General features: G+C 39.0%; 1 protein-coding gene across 1 annotated transcript in view; it reads right to left on the minus strand.

Moving 5' to 3' along the window:
* Nucleotides 1-20,715, minus strand: part of LOC150078623 (uncharacterized) — a 68,708-nt gene that overhangs the window by 34,299 nt on the left and 13,694 nt on the right. The window lies entirely within an intron of this gene.

Raw genomic sequence — 20,715 nt, forward strand, 5'->3', positions numbered from 1 at the left:
AGAGCATACTGGATAGTAAGTTATACTATGGCATTAAACTGGAGTTTAAATAGCTGTCCAGAAAAAAATAAAAATAATAAAAAATCAGTAAAATCTGGAAAGCAAAGCAATATGTGAATTTCACAGATTGCTCTTATAGATTGGGTAGAGAAGTCAATCAGCAATATGCTAACTTTGTTCCTGTTCAAAAGCTTCTTCCTGGAAATTCCTAGAATTCCTTACAAGGGCTTTTTCCTAGAAATTTAGCTTCCTTCTTCTGCCAACAATTATTGGAACCACAACGTTAACACTTTTAATACAGATTTAAATTTAAAATCCAAACGTTATAATCTTTTTCAAGATGTTTATTATAAAATTACTAAAAAATAATAAAACTGACATATATCCTGCCTGCAGTCCTGTGTTGACTTATTCCTTCATCTCTGCTATATGACCTCAAAAAATTTAATAAATGCATTGTTATTGCATGTAGTGAAGTGTTTTCTTTCAACATTCAGTTTTTCTGTGTTGTAATGATATCCTTCAATTCTCATATTAGATAATTTATAAAAATGGCTTTGCCACTGTGTGTGTGTGTGAGAGAGAGAGAGAAAGAAATATATATATCAACAAGCTAAAAGAACGCCAAGGAACAATTTACAATTTCCATGGGAGCTGAACTTGTGTTTCTCTGCCATAAACACAAAAATTGAACCTGTTAATTTATTAATTATAAATATGCTTTTTCACTTCAATTTCTTGGAAGAAAGACAATTTGGAATTAACTAATTGTAATAAGAGATTAAACAACACTTCCTTCAAAATTTATGTGGAGTGCAGTGTTGTTTAATCTCTTATTACGATTACTTTTTCACTTTGTAATAATACCAATCAGCCTTTGCTTTAATAAGTGTAAACAAGCCACAGTACTAACTATAAGAAATTTGATTTATACACAAACCATTTTTATAAGTACAGTATATGTGCATTAATAACACAATGAAACAAAAAAGTTTATATTTAACTGTTTCTCACATGTACTTTGTGTGCTGAATGTAATCATGTCATCAGTTTTTCTCTAGTATCAATATTTTGGTGTTTTGTGACATCTTTACCAATACTATAATATTATTATTATTAGTCATATGGTACAAGGAAGCCTGAGGCTTATGCTGCAACAGCCAAAAAAAATTCTGAGTTACCCTGTGAGAGAGAGAGAGAAGTAGAAGGGGATCACAAAGAAAGAGAAGAATGATGATATCCAGCTCAAAATCCTGGGTGTGGCAAGTCCATACTCACCAGACGTAAGCCCCTGGGGTTATATAAGAGCCTGGAGTATTCCTATTATAAGATTTGTTTGTTTACTTTTTACAATTTGCTGTGGTTACCTAATGAAGGAGTTAGTTATCTCCACAGTGATTCTGTGGATATTATATAGGTACAAAGCAAATGAAAAGTATTGTTGGTGGCACCAAGTTTTGCAATACATATGAAGCCTATATTGGAAATCCTACGGGTGATCAAGGCAAGTAGTGTATACCTAGTGTCCGCAATGCTGATGGTTACTTGCAGCAGTCAACATTAGAGGGTAGGATATTGTATGCGAGGCATAAGTGAATATCTTTTGCTATACCTCAAAGAGAGAGAATTCATAAACCATCATGATGACTGAAACTTTTTATGGTAAATAGATAAAAATTTATAAAGTTTGCAAGTCAAAAAAAAGCTGTAGTGTACTCCATACTGTCCTTTACTACTCCAGTGGCATACAATGAAGACCTGCCAATTCTCAAACCACTTTCCAGAGAATAGTAATGGGGTTTTGGGTGTTCGAGCCCATCACCACCAAATACAGAGGATGCGGAAAGGTCAGGGAATGACCACCGCATATCCCGGAGCAATATGGCCTTAGTTGCTAATGCTCCTAAAAACCAAACAAACAACAAACATGGGGTTTTGTCAATGATATACAAGAACTTCACTAGCAGGGATAAGGAGGTGGTTATCCCTTTGTACAAGGAAATGGTTAGGCTGCACCTTGTGAACTGCACACAGGTCTGAGGCCTCATTTTAGGAAGGATGTAAATCTGCTGGAACGGGTGCAGAGAAAAGCAATGAGATTAGTGAGGGGAAACAAAAGGGTACTCTTACCAGGAGAAGTTTCAGTTCTGCAAACTGCAATTTTAGGCCAACATCCAACTTTCCTAACAGTAAAGTAATTTTCCCTTGCGATTTTAATGTTCACAACTCCAGCTAACTTCAGCTAGAGTTTTGTGATTGTGTGTGACTTTTCTATTCACAAACACTTCAACTGGAGTTGTGTGACTGGGTGTGTAAGACTTTTCTATTTACACACACACCCAGCTGGTTGAGATGCTGAGGCTTTTGCAATTACTAATGACCATGCACAAATTGTTCAGTTACCTACCAGAATACCAGACAATCTTAAATACAGGGGGGTCTCCAGTATCCGAGTCCCTGCAGTTACGAGAATTTGAAAATTAAAGAATTAAAGCCTTTTCCCTTGAGAGTATTGACCAAGCTCTTGAATATTTTTTTGTGAGAATGATCTTCTTTTATAATAAAAAATGTCTAATAAAATAATTTTCCCATTTTTCAGTTCCTTCGTCCATTTTTCACCATGTACAAGTACATAATAACTATTACTATATAATATCGATGTGGATACACCATATCTACTCATCCTTCACAAACTGCCCATGTATTGCACTACCTTGAATAAGAAACACTTCACTTGCGATACTAGGGTACCTGCCCACCCACCAATGAAAAGCCAACTAGCTTTGAAACAGTGCCGTCTGGGTGATTGCATCCACCGAGAATAAGCAACAATAGTCTTCTCTATTAGTGAAGCGTTACTTATTAGAGGTAGTGCAGTACATAGGCAACACATTGTGAAGGATGAGCACAATATAAAATACAGTTTTTCTTTAAGAGTTGTCTGTGGTGTATGTACACTGATATTATATAGATATAGAATCTTAAGTCATCAAATGCAGACGTAGGAACAGCAAAAACATGGTGTCACTCAGACATAAGTAATGGTTAATTTTATTATGGGGAGTACAATGTAGAAAGGAAGGACAGGAGGGATTATGTTCTTAGTTAAGAAGAATATTAAATCTAAAGCAGTGCATCCAGTTGATATGAGTAATGAGTGCAATGTTGGGTCAGTTTGGGGTGAAAGCACTGGGAAAATAAAATTGAGAGTTGGACTGTGTTATAGGTCTAATGACTGTGATGAGTATACCGAACAACTATACTGAGGATAGAGTGGGCAACCAAATTAGAATGTCTCATAATGGGGGATTTTAACTTTCCAGATGTTGACTGGAATTTGTGGGTTAGTCGTTCACACACTAGCTTTTGTGGATTATTTGGATGACTGTTTCTTACAGCAGTTAGAGAGGGGACAAGAGAACGAAGCAATACTCTTGATCTGATTATCAGCAGTGATTCTTCATGCATTAAGAATCTGCAGGTAAAACACCCACTGGGTGGCAGTGATCAGAGTGTACTGTTTGTTGTTGTTGTTTGTTATTTAGTTTTTAGGACCAGTAGCAACTAAGGCCATATTGTTCCGAGATTATGCGGTGGTCATTCCCTGACCTTTCTGCATCCTCTGTATTTGTTGGGCATGGGCTCGAACCCCGGTCTAATCAAGAAGCGTGTGCTACGCACTGCTGCTCCTGCCCACCTGGCTACAGAGGCGCCCAGAGTGTACTAGTGTGGAAATTAATTAAAGACATAACTGCAGTCAAGAGTAAAGGGAAAAGCTTTTGCTTTCTTAAATGTGACTACAGTGGTCTCAGAGTGTTTTTAATTTCTGTGCAGTGGGACCAACTGATGATGTTACCTACAGCAATTTCTAAATGGGTAGTATTCAAGGAAGTAATCAAAGAAGCTACTAGGCTTTTCATACCAACAAAGAAATACTGTTCAAGGCCATAAATGAATGTCAGATGAACTATTGAGACACATGGCAAAGAAGAAAAGTGCATGGGATGCTTAAAAATTATGTGATGATACAGAAGCCTATGGTAGATATAAATTAATCTGTAATCAAGTCACAAAGAAGGTTAGACAAGCTAAGGCAGATTATGAGAAGTTCTGGTAAAGAATGCTAAGAAAAATAGCAAAGAAGCCCCAGGAGCTCACATCTGGTGAGTATGGGCTTGGCACACCCAGGGTCCTGAGCTGGATATGATCATTCTTCTCTTCCTTGGTGATTCCCTTTTATTTCTCTCTCTCTCTCTCTCTCTCTCTCTCTCTTGTAGTAGTCAGAAATTTTTTTTTTTTTGGCTTGTGCAGCATAAGCCTCAGACTTCCTTGTACCATATGGCTAATAATAATAATAAGACTTCTATGCTTATATTAAACTCTTAAAACATTATACCTAGTTTCATTTATTTAAATAATAAACATTATGAAAATTTTGTCCACTGTTTTAAGTGGAATTTTCTGGAACCAATTATCCTCGGATGACAAGGATCCCCTGTACAAAACCAACAATCTTGATATTTTTCTGACAAACAACCATCCCAAGTACACAGTTGAGGCAAATGGTGCTCGAGGCATATCAGATCACAACTTGATGGTTTCTTCACAAATGGAGCCTTTCTCTCATGACTATTCTCGGCCTTGTGTTGTGTTGCATTAAAAGAATACAAAATGGGATGACCTGCAACTTTTCTAATCTTCTTTTCCTTGGTTGGATTACTATTTTAAATCTTCTGATGTCAATGCTTTCTTAAAATGTGTCAGTGAAATTATTCTTTTAGGGATGAAATCCTTCATTCCACATGGTTTTCTTCATCTAAACCATGGTTTTCCAATAAATGTGCTAAATCTGTTCAAGGTAAGAATGTTGCATAACACAATTGGCTTTCATCCAAATCTACAGGTTCATTTTCTGCCTACATAAAAGCTCACACCTAATGTAAAGCAGTTATTAATCAGTTGAAACTAGAGTTTAAACAGACTAACAGTAGAAAACTTGTTTCTTGTCCAAACAGTAGTTGAACATTCTGGTCTCTTGCCAAATCTACCGGCTGCAACTTTTGTCCATCTGTACTCGCACCTCTGTTAAAAACTGATGGTTCTATTGCCACCTCAGCTAAAGGTAAAGTTGATTTACTAGCATAATTCATTTCTTCTCACTCTTTTATTAATGATCTTGGTAAGCCACCTCCTACCATTTCCAATACACTCCACTTGATGCCTCCTGGATCTTCTATCAGAAGAATTTTGAACAATCTTCATGCCAAGAAAGCTCTAGTCCTGATAGCATTTCTTCACTTGTTTTTAATGCCTGTACTCCTGAGTTCGCTCCTTTTCTGTGTTGTCATTTTACATTTTATAATTCCACTGGCTATTCCTTCTTGCTTGGAAATTTGCTCATATCCCGCCAGTTTCTAAAAAGGGTGACAAATCCCTCCATCCAGTTATTGTCCTATTGCAGTTATCTCTACACTGTTTCCAAAGTAATGGGGAAATCTATTAACTGCCACTTGGAAATTATCTCAACCTTCCATCTCATCAGCAATCACCAATATGGCTTCCATCAATGTTGATCCACTAGTGATATATTGTAAATGATTCACTATGTTATCCATCTATGTACAAATTTATGGACAAATATTGGCCTATATTACCCATCTATAGATAAAATCAATGGAAACATTTGGTGAAATTCAAGCAGTTGCTCTTGACATTTCAAAGGCTTTTGTTCATGTCTACCATAAAGGTCTTCTAAATAACCTTCCATCTTATGGACTGTCAAGTTTTTTTTTCTTTTAATTGGACATACAGTTTTCTATCTGAATGCTCACTGCTGGTGATGGCTCTTTTTCTTCTGTCTCCACTAATGCTGTTGTTCCCAAAGGGTTCAGTTCTTAATCCCACTCCTTTTTATAGCATTTAGCATTAGTTGAGGTATATGATGCAAGAGAGCAAGCTTATAGAGCATCAGCCAAAAAAAAAAAACCTTCCCATTTCACCCATCTGGTCACTCCAAATGTTTGTGTAGTTCAGCCTTAAATTTATTTAAGCTATCAACTTCCACAACAACAGATGGAAGTCTGTTCCAACAGTCAACAACTGCTGCCTAAAGGCAAACTTCCACACATCTGTTCTACAACTGTCTTTCCTAAATTTGAATCTATGCCCCCTCAGGTTCTTAATCTGAGCAAGCAGAAGTATCCCATCAGCACTGAGCCTGCTCAAACCATTCAAGGCCTTATACATATCTCTAAATAGGCCTATAAGGCTGGGACAATTCATGTTGATGATTAAGCTTCACATCAGCCAGATGATAAATAAATTCAATACTGTAACTAAAAACACTTTATTTACAATAAAATAAGTATAAATAGATATATATTTACAATAAAATATATAAATAACACTGATAAAATATACTAAAAATAGAAATTAAAAGCGATAAAATTTGCTGTAGTTTTCAGAGGCAGCAGTCTCCTTTCTCAGCAGCATATATTTACTGTGCGGCACATCCTTAAATAGCAGATCCACATCACACGTCACATGGTTCCACGGTTGGAATTTTCCATTTGCGCACCAGGACCGGAAATGGCTCGGGAGCACACTAGCTGAAACCCCTTCATCACATCCAAGAACGACGGTTTCCAGGAGGGGGTGTAGACGTACACCCCTATCCCTATTAACAGTATTGCTAGCTGCCCCAATACGTAAGCTCTCAAGCCAGTTACAGTCCCAGAACCCTTGTGCATGAGCTGTGATGACAGCATCCTCCAGGGAAATTTGATGTTGTTTCTCCCAGAAATGTTCTGCCACAGCAGACTTCCCATAATTTGCAGAGTTTATTGCATTTACATGCTCCCCCAGCCGGTCTTTCAATCGCCGCCCTGTCTCACCCACATAACACACCCCACAATCCGAGCATTTAATTTCGTACACCACCCCCACTGCTGGCTTCTTTGGATATGGGGTCTTTAACTCGAGATATCGCTGTGTGCAACCTCCGACCTGGGAGTTGCACACAGCGTATCTGACGCCCCCCAATTATACAATAATTTCAGAATACAATGTGGTCTGAAAGGCCCGGATAGTAGGGAATGTATGTGGTGCTCACAAGGGCGAACTGCTCATTACGAGTGGACTCTACTCTTCTAATGGCTCTGTCCAACACCCTCTGGGGGTAGTCTCACTTCTTGAGATCTGCTGTGACCCGAACAATTTCATTATCTTTATCCTCGGAGGTGCTGCAGTGGGACCACACCCTATCTATTAGAGCCTTGACCACACTGTTTTTGTGTTGGCTGGCCTGTGCCGAGGTATAGTGGGTATACTGACCCCAGCACATCGGCTTTCTAAATACCTTGGACTTAAGCCTGCCACCTTCCCTAATAACCAACACGTCAAGGAATGGCAAGGTTCCCTCTGCTTCCACCTCCAAAGTAAATTTGATAAAAGGGGCACAACTATTAAGTACCAGATCCTCCCTCCCCCTTTGTATAATGGAGAATGTGTCATCAACATATCTCCTCCATCTGGGCATGGGAAATTCCAAATCCCCAAATATCCTGACTTCTAACTCTTCCATAGCTAAATTGGACCTGCCTGTACATGACATCTTGGAATGCCATAACAGTACTAGATAAGCAAAACTCCATTCCTTCACAAATGTCCTCAATACTTAGAGGTGACCTGGTACTTAACAATACATCCTTTTCTAAGGCCATTCTAACACACTGCAAGCCAAACTTAATGGGAATACAAGTAAACAGTGATGTAACATCGAATGAAATCATTATCTCATCTTCCCGTATAGTCTGCCCTTTTAGCAATACTATTAATAGGGATAGGGGTGTATGTCTACATCCCCTCCTGGAAACCGTCGTTCTTGGACATAATGAAGGGTTTCAGCTAGTGCGCTCCCGAGCCATTTCAGGTCCTGGTGCGCAAATGGAAAATTCCAACCGTGGAACCATGTGACGTGTGATGTGGATCTGCTATTTAAGGATGTGCCGCACAGTAAACATATGCTGCTGAGAAAGGAGACTGCTGCCTCTGAAAACTACAGCAAATTTTATCGCTTTTAATTTCTATTTTTAGTATATTTTATCAGTGTTATTTATATATTTTATTGTAAATATATATCTATTTTATACTTATTTTATTGTAAATAAAGTGTTTTTAGTTACAGTATTGAATGTATTTATCTTCTAGCTGGTGTGAAGCTTAATCATCAACAAGGCCTTATATAAGTCAATCAGATCACTTCGAAGGTGCCTAGTCTCCAGAAGCTAAAACTTGCAGAATTAAAGCCTCTCTTGGTAAGAGAACTTTGTTCCTCTCACCAATCTTCTTACCCTTCCTCTGTACTCGTTCTAGCAACTCTACATCCTTCCTAAAATGAGGCTCCCAAACCTGTACACAGTACTCAAGGTGTAACCTGACCATTGCCTTATAGAAAGGTATAATTGCCTCCTTGTCGCTGCTAGAAAGATTCCTATATATCATTGACAAAACTCCATGACCTGCTCTGGTAGCCCATTGTGCAGCTGGATATGAAGTTCTCTGCTCAGAGAACTTCATATCCAGCTGCACAATTACCCCCAAGTCTTTTTCATTAACTACATTCCTGAATGTGGTACCACATGATTGGTACGTTTCTCTTGGGTTACTGCTACCCATATGCAGTACTTTGCATTTGTTAATATTAAACTTCAGTTGCCATTTCTCAGACCATCTGCCTAACTTTTCTAGATCCTGTTGCAGTAGCATACTGTCTTTCTATCACTAACAACGCCACCAACCTTTGTATCATCTGCAAACTTGGACATTCTGCCTAATAATAATAATAACCTGATATACCTTAATCGATATCATTAATAAATACACAAAACAACAATGGGCCCCCCCCCAGCACTGAACCCTGAATCGGATTGGTCAGATTAATGAATCAGATTGGTCCATTGACATCGATGGTTCGACTGTTGATGATCCTGCTCAGATAGCAAACAAACTGAACGAGTATTTTGCATCTACATTCACATGTGAGGAATTATTAAGGTTTGAAAATGACAGAAGGTTATCAAATTGTAGCAGGATACTTAATGATTTTGCAATAACTGAGAGCAAAGTGGAAGAGAAATTGTTGAAGTTAAACGGAAGAAAAGCACCTGGGGTGGATGGGATCTATCCAGTTATATTAAAGGAGGCGGCAAAGCAACTAAGCAAACCCTTAGCCATAATTATGAGAGCGTCCTTGGACTCAGGGGAGGTTCCCACGGACTGGAGATCTGCAAATGTATCCCCAATTCACAAAGGGGGATCGAAGGGTGACACGAGTAATTACAGACCAGTTAGTTTAACTTCTGTTCCTGGTAAAATAATGGAGTCACTGGTTAAAGATGCATTGCAGGATCATCTAGACAAGATTGCAGCAATAATTCAGACACAGCATGGGTTTGTTAAGGGAAAGTCTTGTCTGACAAATTTGATAGGATATTATGATGTGGTTACAAAGGAACTGGATGCAAAAAATAATTTTGATATCATATATTTGGATTTCAGGAAAGCTTTTGACACTGTTGCGCATGGAAGACTACTATACAAATTGGAGCAGAATGGTATTAAGGGTAAGTTGCTACAATGGATAAAAGGATGGTTAAGTGGGAGAAGACAGAGAGGGTAGTAATCAATGGGTGCTGCTCTTCTTGGACTAATGTTATTAGTGGGGGGGGTCCCACAGGGTTCGGTGTTAGGTCCACTGTTGTTTTGTATATTTATCAATGATACTGATGAAGGTATATCAGGCTTAATGTAGAAGTTTGCAGATGATACAAAGGTTGGCAGGGTTGTTAATGACAGTAATGGCAGTGTGCTACTGCAACAGTATCTGGATAATTTGGGCAGATGGGCTAAGTGGCAACTGAAGTTTAACCTTGACAAATGCAAAGTACTGCATATGGGTAGAAGTAACTCCAGAGAAACGTACCAACTGTGTGGTACTACACTTAAGGTGGTAGAAAATGAAAAAGACCTGGGAGTAATTGTGCAGGCAGATATGAAGTTTTCTGAGCAATGCAGACAGGCTGCCAGGGCAGGTCATGGGGTTTTGTCAATGATATATAGGAATTTTGCTAGCAGGGAAAAGGAGGTGATTATCCCTCTGTATAAGGCAATGGTCAGGCCGCGGCTTGAGTACTGCGTACAGGTCTGGAGGCCTCGTTTTAGGAAGGATGTAGATTTACTTGAGCGTGTACAGAGAAGGGCAACAAGATTGGTGAGGGGAATGAAGGGATCCTCTTATCAAGAGAAGCTTAAGTTCTGCAAATTGCAGTGGCTGGAGACTAGGCACCTGCGCGGTGATCTGATTGAGGTGTATAAGGCCTTGAATGGGTTGAGCACGCTGAATTCTGATGGGATCCTTCCACTTGTTCAGATTACGAACCTAAGGGGGCATAAATTGAAATTAAGAAAGGACAGATGTAAAATAGATGTGCGGAAATTTGCCTTTAGCCAGCGGGTGGGTAATTGCTGGAACAAACTTCCATCTGTCGTTGTGGAAGTTGATAGGTTGAATAAATTTAAGGAGGAACTGAACAGGCATTTGGAGGGAATGGTGTGATTTTTTTTTTTTTTTTTTTTGGCTGATGCTGCATAAGCTGATACACTTGCTTTCTTGCATCACATGCCACTACTACTACTACACCACTAATAACATTAGTCCATGTAGAGCAGTGTTCATTTATTACCACTCTCTGCCATCTCCCACTTATCCATTGCAGCAACTTGCCCTTAATGCCATACCCAGTGGTGAGTTGTGAATATTTTAACAATGGACTCACAGTTTTTCCGCATTTCTACTGAGTAAATCTGATCGGTCACGGAAGTGACATCATCTGCGGCTTCCGCGAGAGGCGCTTCCCACGCTCGCACTACTAGTGGTGTAATTAGAGTGTGTGACGCATTTTTCGTGACCGGTATGTGAGTCAGGGACGGATTTGGGGGGAGGTGGACAGATGTGGCTTATTACCCCCTTAACCATTCGTATAAGTAAATGTGTAAAACGTTCCTAGGTCTATCAAAAAATAAATAAATAAATTATAAAGTCGTCATGCCTCACCTTACAATGATAACTGGATACGACAGTGTCTGGAGTTCTAACCTTTTAGAATTTTTGAATAGTATGACGTCCCAAGCATGCTTCCTGAAGTTACTACTGCAGTAAGATTGCAACAATACAAATATTTGTCAACATTTTCTTTTTTCGTCTCGCATTTTCATTACATTCCATTGTTAGGTTCCACTAACAGCTACATATGTCACTTCAGCTACAAGATCGGTACATCAATCGGTGTTATTTTACAGAGATATTTAGATACTTTGCACTCGCAAGTATACATCTCTTACTTTAGTTATCATAAATCCATTGAATCTTGTCTTCCAGAAATTATGAAAATCTGTGAATGATCAAAATATTTACAATAAAAAAGCTCTTTTATTTCTTAATTGATATATACAAAGCAAAATACCTAAAATAAAAGCAAAAGATGTTTTGCATAAACCATCTACTGCACGTGCTGAGCACGCACAACTTTTTTATTTGTCCTTTTTTTTTTTAAAAAACTAGGGAAATACAATGGATACATTTTTTCATGATAAAATTTTAATATTGCAAATAAAAAATAACATGAAATATTTCCCATATCACAAATAACATAAAAATTATCACAAAACATTCCACAATATAAAAACAAATATTACATAAAAAAACAAACTTTCTAGAAAAAGTACACAAAAAATCAATTACATGAAAAAAATTATTTCACAAATATTCAAGAAAAATTTATTCTAAAAATTGCCACATACAATTTACTTCTTTATTAATATTTGTTGTCGATCTTCTGCTTTGCTCAATAGCTGAGCGATGATTACAGAGGAATGATTTGACGTAACAATCCAGATCAAATTGAAGCAATGGTTTTCCATTTAGATGTATGGTCATCATCTGCAACATGTTTAATTGTCACAATATTATTCATTACGCTGAAAGCTCTCAGCTTCAGCACTGCTAATCGCAATGGTTTCAAAGATATTTTCTGGCTTTCTTAATTGAAATGGTAATTTCACTCGATTTTAAAGATAAACTGTCTTCGACAAAATCTCTAAAATCATTAATTTTTATTTCATATTTTATCAGAAAACTTAAATTTCTTATTCAGATTTCACAGTCTTCCCACCAAGACAAAAGTTCTTTCACATTTCACAATTTCAGGTGGCATATGTTTAAAATTTCTTTCAATGGTATCATTATTTTCTTTATTTAATTTAAAATCACTCTGTTGCATTAATAACTTATCCTTTGAGGATAACACAATGCATTTAATAACTTGTCACGAGGTAATTTTTTTTTACTTTCAATTTTGATTCATTCAAATTCTTTCCACTTCAACATGCTCTCAGTTTTAGCTTCATAATTTCCTTCAGAATTTTTCAAATTAGCAATAGCATTGACAGTTCAAATAATTAATTTATCTGCTTTTACCATAGTGATTCTGTAAAGCTTCTGAAAGGTAAGAGAGCTACTGCAGGATGTAAATTATTAGTACTAAATAGTTAAGAAATTCCAAATTTAAATATTTAACTTCTAATTCAAAATGTTTGCACAAAGCGGGATAATTCCTCCAACCCACAACTGCCGTCCGCAAGCTACAAGCTGCTCATCGTGGCCTGAACACACGACCGATCTTTATAGTTTCCACATCAAGTTCTTTAGCAATCATCCTTAATTCGCAATAGTTTTTTGGAGATTTTTAATTTTTAATTATTGCCTGTATACCATTATATTTTAGAACATTTTTTACACAGTGAAAGGCTCGACAAAGTTTCAAAATCTGCCAACATTTCATCTTCGTAAAGTTTATATAATATCTTAGTTGCCTCAATCCCCCCCCCTACATTGCTACTGTCACTAGTTCTTTGAATACAGTGCAAAATATCGGAATCACACAGATATTCTCCTACTGTGACCATGTAAACATAGTCAGGAGAAATTTACTGGAAGGCATGGATCACTCACTTCTCCGAAAAACATATGCCCATTTGTCGGAGTAAAGGGGAACCACAACACAGGTTGACTAGAGGCTATAATCCGTGCCAAGATTCTTCTTAATCCACTGAGTGGCTATGGAAAGCATATTGACTAGCGCGACTTCTCAGTATGTGACTGCATAGGTTTTACAGACACCACTAACACTGTGGAATGGTAATCCCTTTCACCCTTAATTCGCACTTTCTAATTGCCCAAAGGCCAGAGGTGAGAACAATGCATACACAGTTGTCTCTTATAATCTGTTTGTTGCATGGAAATTTCCTTTGTTCAACGGAAACTTTTTTTTTTTTTTTTTTTTGGTAGTTGTTGGCGCATCGGCTTCTGTGGCCATAATGCACCTCCCAAGGTTTTTTTGCAGTACTTTGATCCAAGCCCGAGGCGGAATTTGAACCCGCGACCTTTGGGTTGCCAGGCAGGCACTTTAACCACCCGGCTAGCCCGGTCGGCCAACGGAAACTATTTTAAATGTAATTACCAAGGGAAATCAAAAAAAAAATTCGCTATAAAGAAGTTCATTAAACAGAGGTGTGACTGTAATAAAATCAATAAGTGAAGTAATTTTAAAATACATAACCGATCGATTGCGCCATTAAAATGCTGGGAATGGATCCTCCCTTGCCCCACCATAGTTTCGGCTCTGGATATGCAATAATTGCATTCAAGATTTTATTTGTAAAATAAATGATCGTCTCGACAATGGGCTCGAAAATTTTCACAAAAAATAAATAAATAAATAACAATGGGCTCTCGTGGGCCCACTATAGCTTACCACTGGCCATACCGCTCCAATTTGTACAGCAGTCTTCCATGTGCAAAAGTAACAAAAGCTTTCCTGAAATCCAAGTATGTGATATCAAAATTATTTTTTGCATCCATTTCCTTTGTGACCACATCATAATCAATTTGGTCACACCAGACTTCCCCTTAACAAACACATGCTGTTTCTGAACTATTGTCTAAGTGATCCTGCATCACTTTTTTAAACAGTGAGTCCATTATTTTCCCTGGAAGAGAAGTTAAACTAACAGGTCTATAATTATTTGCATCATTCTTTGCACCCCCTTTGTGAATTGGGGATGCATTTGCACATCTCCAGTCCATGGGGACCTCCCCTGAATCTAAGGACACTCTCATAATTATGGCTAAGGGTTTGCTTTCTTCCCTCGCTGCCTCCTTCAATATAACTGGATAGATTCCATCTGCCTCAGATGTCTTTTTTATGTTTAACTTCAACAATTTATCTTCAACTTCAACAATCATATAACGACTTAGATTACAAACGTAATATAATTAACTATATTTAACATAATTAATAACATAACATAATTAATTAATAAATTAATAGAATCATGACTCAGACCAGAGCAGCAAAGCAAAAGGCTCAAGCTAATGGAAGCGCTGTGGCTCAGAGCAGAACTGAGGGGGGCAGTTGTCCTCTGACTCACAGCCTTATAAAATGCACTGTTTGCTTGATGTCTGCAGAGCAATCGGGTACGGGACATGATACTGCCAAGGGGGATGTCTTTGTGTGTGCGCGATGCAAGGAGTGTATCGATATCAGGCAACAACTCAGCGTTCTTATGGCCCTATATGAGAGCTTGAAGGACAGGGTGGATGCCCTCGAAGAAACTAAATTGAGGGGCCCATCAAGCTCTCAGCTGCCCACATCAACGCCAGAGCTTGCACTTGGGCATCGCGTGACACAGAGACAGCCCCCAAGGCAGAATGCGCTGGTCCCGAAGGAACTAGTAGTTGTTGGTGACTCTATTGTCAGGGAAACGGGGAACATGCTTGATGGGCGAATATCATCTTTTAAGGGCACAAAAGGTGATATAGTTGTACACGTTGGCACTAATAATATTAAGAGTAGGAGACCGGCAGAATTACTTAACAAGTACAGGTCACTGTTGAACAAAAGCCGAGAATTAGGGTTGAATTTGAAAGTGTCTGCAATTCTGCCAAGACACGATAGGAGGGAGTATATGATGAGAGCCTTGTCGATCAATTCGGCCCTGGAAAGACTGTGCAAGGCTCAAGGGGTAGAATTTTTTTCAGCCTGGACTGTACTTGTTAACAGGAGAGACTGCTTCTACAGGGATGGGATACACTTAAATAGAAAGGGTGCAAGAATATTTGCTGATGCTATCGAGGCAGTGTTAGGTGGGTCGGAAAACTGCTAGCTTGGGGGGAGACAAAGACCAATAGATTGACAGTAGCCACTGGCAGAGGTGAAAGAGATTCTTGCACTACTTCTATTAGAATGAGCAGAAGCCTGAAAAACAAGATGCATGGTATTTCAGAGACTGCTGGGGGCCATTGCGGTACAAGTAAACACATGGGTTGTGTTAGGGTAGCTAAGAATAGAAACAGGTGCAGGTATACTTGCGTGTACACCAATGCTAGGAGTTTAGTAAATAAATTTGATGAATTTGAGGTATTGCTTAAAACATCAAAGGCAGATATTGTTGGGATATCAGAGACGTGGTGTCACACAGATATAAGGGATGCAGAACTGCAATTTGGGGAGTACAACGTCTACAGAAAGGATAGACAGGATAGGAAGGGGGGAGGGGTTATGCTATTAGTTAAGAAACACATAAAAACCAAGGAAGTGAAGCCAGTCGACATCGCTGGACAGTGCAGTGTTGAGTCAGTTTGGTGTAACATAAGCATTGGGAGATCAAAATTGAGAGTAGGAGTGTGCTATAGGCCTAATGACTCTGATGAGTATAATAAGGAACTGTACAGGGAAATAGAGTGGGCCAGTAAATCAGAGAGTCTTATAATGGGAGATTTTAATTTCCCAGATATTGACTGGAATTTGGGGGCTGGTTACTCACACACTAGCAGGGCTTTTGTGGATTTATTGGATGATTGTTTTCTACATCACCATGTTCGGGAGGCAACTAGAGGGAGTAATACTCTTGATTTGATTATCAGCAGTGATTCTTCATGCATTAAGAATCTGCAGATAAATGAACCACTAGGTGGCAGTGATCACAGTGTGCTGAAGTGGGATTTACTCAAAGAGGTAACTACCATTAGGAGTAAAGGGAAGGGTTATTGCTTCCGTAAAGGCGACTACGATGGACTGAGACAGTATTTAAATTCTATACAGTGGGACCAACTGATGATGTTACCAACAGCAAATTCAAAATGGGAAGCATTCAAAGAACTTATCTTGGAAGCTACTAGGCTTTACATACCAACTAAGAAATATTGTTCAAGGTTTAGGCCAAAATGGATGTCAGATGAACTAATTAGGCATATGCAGAGAAGAAAAATGCATGGGATACTTACAAATTAACACATGACACAGAAGCCTATGATAGATACAAGTTGATATGCAACCAAGTTACAAAGGAGGTTAGGCAGGTGAAGGCAGATTACGAGAAATCCTTGGCAAGGGATGCAAAGAAAAACAGCAAAGAGTTCTTTACTTATGTAAACTCTAGAAGGAATGGGATGAATCAGATTGGTCCACTTGATATTGATGGGTCAACTGTTGATGATCCTGCTCAGGTAGCTAACAAACTAAATGAATATTTTGCATCGACATTCACACATGAGGAGTTATTCAGCAAGGGGAATGCTAGAGGTGTATTCAACTCTAGCAGTAAGCTACAGAATCTTGAAATAACTGGGAGTAAAGTGGAGGAGAAACTGTTGAAGATAAACACAAGAAAGGCACCCGGGGTGGATGGGATCTATCCAGTTATATTAAAGAAGGCAGCAAAAGAAGTAAGCAAACCCTTAGCCATAATTATGAGAGCTTCCTTGGACTGAGGGGAGGTACCCATAGACTGGAAATGTGCAAATGTGACCCCAATTCACAAAGGAGGATCAAAGGCTGACACAAGTAATTATAGACCTGTGAGAGTAACTTCTGTTCCAGGAAAATTAATGGAGGCACTGGTTAAAGAAGCACTTCAGGATCATTTAGACAAGACTTCAGTTATAGCTCAGACACAGCATGGTTTTGTTAAGGGGAAGTCTTGCCTGACCAACTTGATTGGATACTATGATGCAGTCACAAAAGAACTGGATGCAGGGAATAACTTTGATATTATATACTTGGATCTTAGAAAGGCTTTTGATACTGTTGCACATTGGAGACTGCTACACAAATTGGAGCAGTGTGACATTGGAGGCAAATTGCTGCTATGGATAAAGGGGTGGTTGAGGGGGAGAAGACAGAGAGTGGTAATCAATGGACACTGCTCATCGTGGACTAATGTTATTAGTGGAGTCCCTCAGGGCTCAGTGTTGGGTCCATTATTGTTTTCTGTATTTATAAATGATATTGATGATGGTATATCAAGCTTAATGTCCAAGTTTGCAGATGATACAAAGGTTGGCAGGGTTGTCAAGGACACTACTGACACTATGCTGCTGCAACAGGATCTGGAAAGGTTGAGCAGATGGGCTGAGAGGTGGCAAATGAAGTTTAACATTGACAAATGTAAAGTACTACACATGGGAAACAGCAATCCCAGAGCAACGTATCAACTCTGTGGTACTACACTGACAGTGGTAGAGAATGAAAGGGACTTGGGGGTGATTGTGCAGGCATATATGAAGTTCTCTGAGCAGTGCAGACGGGCTGCAAGAGTAGCTCATGGAGTATTGTCAATGATATACAGGAATTTTTCCAGCAGGGATAAGGAGGTGATTATTCCATTGTATAAGGCAATGGTCAGGCCACACCTAGAGTACTGTATACAGGTCTGGAGGCCTCATTTCAAGAAGGATGTAGAGCTGCTGGAACGAGTACAGAGAAGGGCAACAAGATTAGTGATTGGAACAAAGGGGTGCTCTTGCGAAGAAAGGCTTAAGTTTTGCAAATTACAGTGTCTGGAGACTAGGCACCGGCGAGGTGATCTGATAGAGGTGTATAAAGCCTTGAATGGTTTAAGCATGCTCAATGCTGATGGGATTCTTCCTCTAGCTCAGAAAAATCACCTGAGAGGGCATAAATTCAAATTGAGGAAAGACAGATGTAGGATAGACATGCGGAAATTTTCCTTTAGCCAGCGGGTCGTTGGTTGGTGGAACAGACTGCCATCCCTTGTGGTGGAGGTTGATAGCCTAAATAAGTTTAAGGCTCAGCTGGACAGGTATTTTGAACGAACAGAGGGGTGAAGTGGAAGTGGGTTTTTTTCTTTTTTTTTTCTTTTTTTTTTGGCTGATGCTGCATAAGCTTGCTTTCTTGCATCAAATGCCTCTACTAATGCTAATGCTAATGCTAATTTCTTCTCCACTTTGCTCTCCGTTATTTTAAAATCATTTATCTCCCTGTTAGAGTTTATTAAACTTCTGTTCTCCTCTTCCTTACAGAATTTCTCATGTGTGAATGTAGATACAAAATACTCATTCAGTTTGTCAGCTATCTGAGCAGAATCATCTACAGTCAAACCACCAACATCAAGTGGACCAATCTGATACATCCCCTTCCTTTTAGAGTTTACATAAATAAAGAAGTCTTTGTTGTTTTTCTTTGCATCCTTTATCAAGGATTTCTCATAATCAGTCTTCACTTGCCTAACCTACTCTGTGACTTGATAACAGACTAGCTTATATCTGCCAGACGCTTCTGTGTCACCAAATAATTTATATGCATCTTTCTTCTCTGACATGAGTCTCATTAGTTCATCTGACATCCATTTGGGTCTAAATCTTGAACAGTATTTCTCAGTTGGCATGAAAAGCCTAGTGGCTTCCAAGATTAATTCCTTGAAGGCTTCCCATTGAGAATTCGCTGTTTTTAACATCATCATAACACGGGCGGAATAACTTAACAAGTACAGGTCACTGTTGAAAAAAAGCCATGAATTAGGGTTGAATTTGAAAGTGTCTGCAATTCTGCCCAGACACGATAGGAGGGAGTATAGGGTGAGAGCCCTGTCGATCAATTCGTCCCTGGAAAGATTGTGCAAGGCTCAAGGGGTAGAATTTTTTTCAGCCTGGTCTGTACTTGTTAACAGGAGAGACTGCTTCTACAGGGATATGGATACACTTAAATAGAAAGGGTGCAAGAATGTTTGCTGATGCTATCAAGGCAGTGTTAGGTGGGTCGGAAAACTGCTAGATTGGGGGGATACAAGGACTAATAGATTAACAGTAGCCACTGGCAGAGGTGAAAGTGATTCTTGCACTGCTTCTATTGGAATGAGCCGCAGCCTGGAAAATAAGATGCAGGATATTTCAGAGACTGCTGGTAATCATTGGGGTACAAGTAAACACATGGGTTGTGTTAGGGTAGCTAAGAAAAAAAACAGGTGCATGTATACTTGCGTGTACACCAATGCTAGGAGTTTAGTAAATAAATTTGATGAATTTCAGGTATTGCTCAAAACATCAAAGGCAGATTTTGTGGGGATTTCAGAGACGTGGTGTTACACAGATATAAGGAATGCAGAACTGGAATTTGGGGAGTACAATGTCTACAGAAAGGATAGACAGGATAGGAAGGGAGGAGGGGGTTATGCTATTAGTTAAGAAATACATAAAAACCAAGGAAGTGAAGCCAGTCGACATCGCTGGACAGTGCAGTGTTGAGTCAGTTTGGTGTGACATAAGCACTGGGAGATCAAAATTGAGAGTAGGAGTGTGCTATAGGCCTAATGACTCTGATGAGTATAATAAGGAGCTGTACAGGGAAATAGAGTGGGCCAGTAAATCAGAGAGTCTTATAATTTGGGATTTTAATTTCCCAGATATTGACTGGAATTTGGGGGCTGGTCACTCACACACTAGCAAGGCTTTTGTGGATTTATTGGATGATTGTTTTCTACATCAGCATATTTGGGAGGCAACTAGAGGGAGTAATACTCTTGATTTGATTATCAGTAGCGATTCTTCATGCATTAAGAATCTGCAGGTAAATGAACCACTAGGTGGCAGTTATCACAGTGTGCTGCAGTGAGATTTACTCAAAGAGGTAACTGCCATTAGGGGTAAAGGGAAGGGTTATTGCTTTCGTAAAGGCGACTACGGTGGACTGAGACAGTATTTAAATTCTATACAGTGGGACCAACTGATGATGTTACCAACAGCAAATTCAAAATGGGAAGCATTCAAAGAACTTATCTTGGAAGCTACTAGGCTTTACATACCAACTAAGAAATATTGTTCAAGGTTTAGGCCTAAATGGATGTCAGATGAACTGATGAGGCATATGGCAGAGAAGAAACATACATACAAATTAACACGTGACACAGAAGCCTATGATAGATACAAGTTGATCTGTAATGAAGTTACAAAGGAGGTTAGGCAGGCGAAGGCAGATTACGAGAAATCTTTGGCAAGGGATGCAAAGAAAAACAGCAAAGAGTTCTTTACTTATGTAAACTCTAGAAGGAAGGGGATGAATCAGATTGGTCCACTTGATATCGATGGGTCAACTGTTGATGATCCTGCTCAGATAGCTAACAAACTAAATGAATATTTTGCATCCACATTCACACATGAGGAGTTATTCAGCGAGGGGAATGCCAGAGGTGTATTCAACTCTGGCAGTAAGCTAGAGAATCTTGTAATAACTGAGAGTAAAGTGGAGGAGAAATTGTTGAAGATAAACACACGAAAGGCACCTGGTGTGGATGGGATCTATC

This window comes from Mastigoproctus giganteus, chromosome 10 (genome assembly GCF_048544385.1).
Source record: "Mastigoproctus giganteus isolate SK-2022 chromosome 10, ASM4854438v1, whole genome shotgun sequence".
Taxonomy (NCBI): domain Eukaryota; kingdom Metazoa; phylum Arthropoda; class Arachnida; order Uropygi; family Thelyphonidae; genus Mastigoproctus; species Mastigoproctus giganteus.